Source organism: Pinus tabuliformis, chromosome J, assembly GCF_031772625.1.
Source record: "Pinus tabuliformis cultivar Carrire ecotype Pingquan chromosome J, CPIR1, whole genome shotgun sequence".
Taxonomy (NCBI): Eukaryota; Viridiplantae; Streptophyta; class Pinopsida; order Pinales; family Pinaceae; genus Pinus; species Pinus tabuliformis.
The window spans coordinates 1609438439-1609445646 of NC_142295.1; positions in this window are offsets into that span (position 1 = coordinate 1609438439).

Here is a 7208-nt window from a genome sequence, read left to right on the forward strand (position 1 = left end):
AGCAGAACTTGTTGCAAATATTCATGAAGCTTCTACTGTGGGTGACGTGGCACGAAACGTACCTTGAATCAATGCAGCACTAGAAGATCGCCAAGCAGATTATCAACCTTTAATGGTGGAACTTGAAGGTAAAATATCTAATCATCCTATTTCCATTTTAATAGATCCAGGTGCTAGTTTGAGCTATGTCAGTCCCAAAATAGTTGATGAATGTCATCTAAAAATTTCAAAATTTAAGAACCCTTTGTTGGTTCAATTAGCTACCGATGCAAAGAGAAAAGTCTGTGCAAAAGTAGAGGGTTGTGAAATAAAATTAGCAAAACAATAAATTAGGACAGATTTAAATATATTACCATTAGGCTCTTATGATGTCCTGATAGGCATGGACTGGTTGGAGCGACAGTGGGCCTTAGTAAACTGTAAAGATAAGACCATTAATTTTCTGTCTAAAGATGGTACTAGAATAGAGATTCAAGGAGTCAAGAGAGAAGTCAAGTTGCGATCTGTTACAACCCACCAACTAGATAGATGTATGCATAAGGGCTATCAAATGTATGCAGTTCAAGTGGGATTTACAAACTCCAAAGATAAAGTGTCAGCCTTAGAGGAAATACCTATAATACAAGAATTTAAGGATGTGTTTTCAGAAGATATCCCTGGACTACCACCCAAGAGAAGCCTCGACTTTACCATAGAACTGGTCCCTAGAGCAGCAACGGTATCAAAGGCACCCTACAGAATGAGTGTTCCTGAGCTAACTAAATTAAAAATCCAGTTGCAAGAGTTGTTGGATAAAGGGTATATCCAACCCAGTGTATCCCCTTGGGGAGCCCCAGTTCTGTTCGTAAGGAAGAAGGATGGTACTCTGCGATTGTGTATAGATTTCAGACAACTGAATAAGTTGACCATAAAGAATAAGTACCCCTTACCCCGGATTGATGACCTCTTCGATCAGGTTAAGGGAGTAGTGGTATTTTCAAAGATTGACTTAAGATCTGGATATCACCAAATTCAGATTAAAGACGAAGATATCTTCAAGACTGCTTTTAGAACCCACTATGGCCACTATGAGTTTGTAGTCTAGCCATTTGGTCTTACTAATGCCCCAGCAACCTTCATGAGCATGATGAATGGAGTTTTCCATTCTTATTTGGATAAATTTGTCCTTATATTCATTGATGACATTCTCGTATACTCCAGAAGTATCGATGAGCATAAAGAACACCTTCGCATAGTACTGCAAACCTTAAGAGAAAATCAGCTTTTTGCTAAATTCAGCAAGTGTGACTTCTATAAAGATCAGATTCAGTACCTAGGACACGTTATATCCTCTGAGGGTATAGCGGTCGATCCAGAGAAAATAAAAACCATTATGAATTGGCCTGTTCCAGCCAATGTGGCAGACATACGCTCTTTAATGGGACTTGCAGGTTATTATAGAAGGTTCATAAGGGGATTTTCCAAGGTTACTTACCCAATTACTTCCTTACAAAAGAAGGGAACAACTTTCAAATGGTCAAAAGATTGTCAAGAAAGTTTTGATAGGTTGAAGCATTTTCTCACCACAGCTCTGGTATTAAAAATTGCAGATCCTGAAGAGGATTTTATAGTTTGCACAAACGCATGCAAAGAAGGTGTGGGTGGCGTTTTAATGCAGAATGACATGGTCATCACTTACGAATCCCGTAAACTCAAGGAACATGAATAGAAATATTATGCTTACAATTTGGAGCTAACTGCAGTAGTGCACGCCTTAAAAGTATGGTGCCATTATTTATTGGGAAAAATATTTCTTCTCAAAATAGACCACAATAGCCACAATGCCTTAAACGCACGCCAAGCTCGATAGACTTCATTCTTAAGCGAATTTGACTTTGAAATCAAGCATTTGAAAGGAAAAGAGAATAGGGTGGCAGATGCGTTAAGTAGAAAGTTGCACCACATTTATGAAATTTCTTTTAGTTAAGTTGAACTTAATTTTGCGGATCAACTAAAGGAGGCAGCCCAAAAGGATCCTGAATGAAACTACCTATGGCAGTAAGTAAAATCTGCACAAGGTTCAGCAAAGCAGAGGGAGTATAGTATTAACTCTGAAAACTTATTGTTATTAAGAAACCATATTTATGTACCTAACCAATTGTCTTTGAAGTAAAGTATGTTAGATGAATTTCATAGAAGCCCCTATGCTGCTCACCCGGGCTATCAAAAACTTTTGACGATTGTCAAGAAAGCCTACTACTAGCCTGGAATGAGAAAAGATATTGCCAAGTACCTAGCTAAATGTCTAGAGTGTCAGCAAGTCAAGGTGGAACACCAACACCCTGCTGGATTATTGCAGCCGCTACCTATTTCTGAATGGAGATGGGACACTATAAATTTGGACTTTATAATGGGATTTCCGCGGTCTAAAAGACAGAATGATTCAATTATGGTTGTGGTAAATAAGTTAAGCAAGACTTATCATTTCATACCTATCAAATCCACGTATCAAACAGCTCAAATAGCCGATATATTCATGAGGGAAATTTTCAGGCTACATGGTATGCTGAAAGTCATAATATCTGATAGGGATGTTAAGTTTACCTCTACTTTTTGGAAAGCATTGTTTATCGGGTTAGGTACACAAATCCACTTCAGCACTGTGTACCACCCCTAGACTGATGAGCAAACTGAGCGAGTGAATCAAGTGGTAGAATACATGTTTTGCATGTATGTGATGCAGCAACCTAGGAAATGGGAAGAATATATACATCTGGTAGAATTCGCGTACAACAACGGCTATCATGTGTCACTTAAAATGAGTCCCTTTGAAGTACTTTACCATACCTTCAAACTGGAATAGTCTAGAGGATAAACTGATATTAGGACCAGATATGTTGGAGGAAATCGATAAAACTGTGAAAAGGTTCGACAAAATTTGAAGGCTGCCCAAGACAGGCAAAAAATGTATGCTGATAAAAAGAGAACTTACCGAGGATTTCAGGTGGGAGATCACGTGTATGTGCAGATTAAACTAAAGTGGAGTACGTTGAGGTGGGGAAAGTGTGCTAAGTTAGCCCCCCGTTCTGTGGCCCATTCCAAATTTTGGACAAAAGTGGGCCGGTGGCCTACCAACTAGCCCTACCCAGCCACATTCAGGTCCATAGTGTATTCCATGTTTCCCTTTTAAATAAGTATGTATATGACCCCAGACATGTCTTAAATTGGCAAGAACATTAGATAAAAAAATTATATATATATATATATATATATATATATATATATATATATATATATATATATATATATATATATATATATATATATATTAACACAGAATTTACTTATTTAAAGATGTGATGTTTTTGTACATATCAATTATATAACAATGATATTTGTGGCAGGTCGAACTAGAAGGAGAATTCCTGGCCGAACCCCTGCTCATACTCGATCAAAGAGAAGTAACTTTGTGGAAACAAGCTATCATCCAGGTTAAAGTGCAATGGAAGTACTTCAGCCTAGAGGAAGCCACCTCGGAAGATAAGTACTTTATGCAAGAGGTATATCCTGAATTATTCCGGGAACAAATGGAAAGATGAACATTGGGACGGTGTTTTACTAAGAGGGGGAAGATGTGACACCCCAGGACTTTAAGTTACTTTTACTTTCATGTTTTTTACTTTACAATAAGGAAACGAACTCTTGTTTTTACTTTTGAGAAATGGACAATAAATAGATTCAATAATAATAGTAGTTTTTATTTAATAAATAAATAATTATGGCAGATGTGGTATTCCATGGGAAATTCTAAAAAAAAAGAATTATTGATGAACCTCAATAACTCTCTTTTACCCAACAGTTAACAGTTACCAGTTATCAGTTATTAGTTAAAGAAACAATTACCCTTCCTCTACTCTTCTCTTACATAAGGGAAGGGAGAAGGAGGGAGGGTGGTGCTTTTTCTGCTAAAAAAAGAAAAGAAAGAGATTCCTTGAGCTGAAGGAGGATTCAGTGGGAATGAATCTTGAATATACTTCCCTAGAGGAAGTAGAAACCATTTTTGGCTGGACCTGGAGTCTTGAGGCCAAAGCAATAGAAACTGCTACATAAAGATAATTGATTATTGGGAAAAGAGGAGCTTGGGGGGAGAACACTTGACGTGATTGTCAGGTTCTCATAGGAAGGGTGGAGAGGTTCATTGATCGCAGTTTAGTCTTGTCATGGTAGATAAGTAAAATTGGTTAATTATGTCTTGATTAAATAATGATCTGGCCATAGTGTGTAATTAGGAAATAGACATTCTGATATTGGATTTGTATTGTTTCTTTAATTCTGTGTCAGATTATAAAAAGAATGTAACATAAAATAGAAGTAAGTTCATTTAGATGTAAGTTAATTTAGATGTATAGGTAACAAGCTGTAGGAAAATGTACATATTACAGTATGAGCAGACCAAATGTACCGAATCTGTACCATATTCCTGAATGCATTAATCCGTCTGTCTAGATTCAAAAATCTGGGCAAGGGTTGAACTGTGCAACCAATTCCTAAAATATAATCCTTCTAGAGAAAATAAACTCAAACATGCAATAGTATACAAAACGGGTAGTCAATCCTCACGGAAAAGAATGAAACTATACGAATTAAGGTAGAATATTCCTCTTGTGTATGACTTGAAAGGAGGAAAAGAAAACACCTAATAATTCATACCTAAATAGGAATAATATTGCCCAGTGTCTACTTATGCATATCGCTAGTGATTTCAACTTTAATTGTGATAAATAACCCAAAATATCAGTAACCATATGAATGAAATGCGCATAAGCAATATCCATGCAAGAGACATATAATTATATACAAGACTACTTTCATTCTTATCTCAATCTAAACAAACCTCATGTGCTAAATGATGAAAGAAAACAGAATCACAACCATAACCTTCTTTAGGGGTAATAAACAAATAAACACAGTAACTATAATGCAGAGGTAAGAAACCCGAAAGAGAGGGATTTCATATAACAATAAATTAGCACTTTAAAACAGTTCCATTCCTTCAGATTTGTTCCGAAGGCAACTTGAGGAGGACAACTCGGAATGACATTCTGAGGATGGAATAATCAAAATGATACACCAAACCGAGGTTCCAATCTCATAGAGAAATTCATTTATAGAAAGATTAGGGAAAACCACATATCAGATTCATCATTATATTAAAAGGATAACTGTAAATAGTTAATAATATTGGTTCATTCGCACTAAAATAATTTACAAGCAAGAACCCAGAAAATTACATCCACATGCCGAGATATTCCAAGAGAGAATAGCTCAGGGAGCTGTCACCAATAAAACAACAGAACCTGTGCGCAGAACTTCTCATAACATGAATAGGAATCAAAAATGAGGAAAAATCCTATTCTGAGAACGAAACCCTCATTCAGGGCAAGAAGAGCAGGCAACAATCAAGGGAAAGCCTGCATACCCAGAGGCTTGGCGTTGGTAGAAACCAGGCTGTGCGAAGGTCTGGTAACCGCGCCCAACCTTCGCTTGAACAAAACCTATGCCATAAACGCATGGTTAAACATTTCATACAACCATTTAATCCAAAATGCTATGCATATCAAGACCTGCACCAAAAACGAGAGGAAAACCCTCATTACTTACCTGAGGGAGAGGAGGTGTAACAGAGGTATTTCTGCGTGCTAGGATATTCTGACACATAGGAAATAGTTAAGTATAACTTGGTCTAGTGTAGAGTTAGGTAAAGTGTGTTTCTTTACTATGTACTTTTGTAACTTACAATTCGACGGTCATGATATGTAGTGATCCGACTATTCATTCTCTCCTCAGTATTACCGACACTTGATTCGTGGCTTAACACCTGATTGGTCAATGATCTCTATTTAAAGAGCATGGAGGGTCATTTGTAGGGTAACCATTCATGAGAGAATATTATGTAAATTTTCATTCTTTTATTAATAAATTGTCTGAAGTGGCCGTGTTGGCTCAGGCCGTGGACTGTTTCCCTCTTTGAGGGTTTTAACCACATCAAGAATACTGGTGTATTGATCTGTGATCTGTTTGTGAGCGGTGTCCTTTGGTGTTCTATCTGAGGAACTTAACCTGTGAATTCCTACATGGTATCAGAGCTATTTGAGGGCCGCATCCATTGGTGATCCAAATCTGAAGCCGATAGAACTGTATATGACTGTCGTTTCCTAGATCTACTATTTATGATTGCTTTTGGGCCGAGAGAACTGCTACTATTGTGTTAGGATCATATGTTCCAGTGAGGAACCCCCTTCGTTTCACACAAAAAGGTTTCTGGTAGCCTTAGCTACGTCACTTTTAAGATCTGGAGGTATACAATGTTTATTTGCAGTTTTTAGTTATTTTCTCTCTGTTTATTTCAGTTTATTTATCTCTTTGTTTTTTATTACTAGATCTATACCTTTGATTTCTGCGTATGCTCTTTGCCCTGCGACTCTGTGCAATCTGGACAAATCAGAAACAGAAAGGCACAATTTTTCTCATGCGTATGCTCTTTTCCGTCGCGCCTTAGTGTGATCTCGAAAAATTAGAAACATTGAGCAAATTTTTTTTTTCGAGTAAAGCTAACTTCAACCCATAAGGTTTTTTTTTTTTGTATATTCGTGCTGGGTTTTGTGGTTTTTTTTTTGTAGGCAAAAAAGAGCTTTCTCAAGTAAACACGCACCCCAAAGCTTCAGTGGCTAAAACAAAAAAATAAAAAAAACCCCTTTCTCTTTTCGAAAAATTACTAACCTTTTAAACTAGCTCACTTGGTCCAAAGTTACTTTATGAAAATAGAGGTCTTGGGTTCAACTCTTTCCTTTTGTTGAGTTACTTTTTCAAAAAACACATGTGGTTTATATTTTAAAGTACTTTATGTAAAAGTGTTCTCACCCATTATAAAAAGTGAGTCACTTATAATTCTAAAGTCTCTTTATCTTTTATTTAAGTTACAATTTAGTGGGTAGCTCATAAAGTACCATTGTAAAAGTGACTTTCACTTATTTATAAAAGTGAGTCACATAATTTTTTTTTAAAAGTGAGCTAATTAGATTTATGTTTGGAAAGGGGGGGGTTTCTTTTAAATATAACATTATCATTCATTTCCTCACATTCACGCACTTCGTTGGCATCTTCAATAACTTTTCTTCAAAAAGTCATAACTTCTTTATCCAAAAGCTGTTTTTTTTTAATCAACCTAA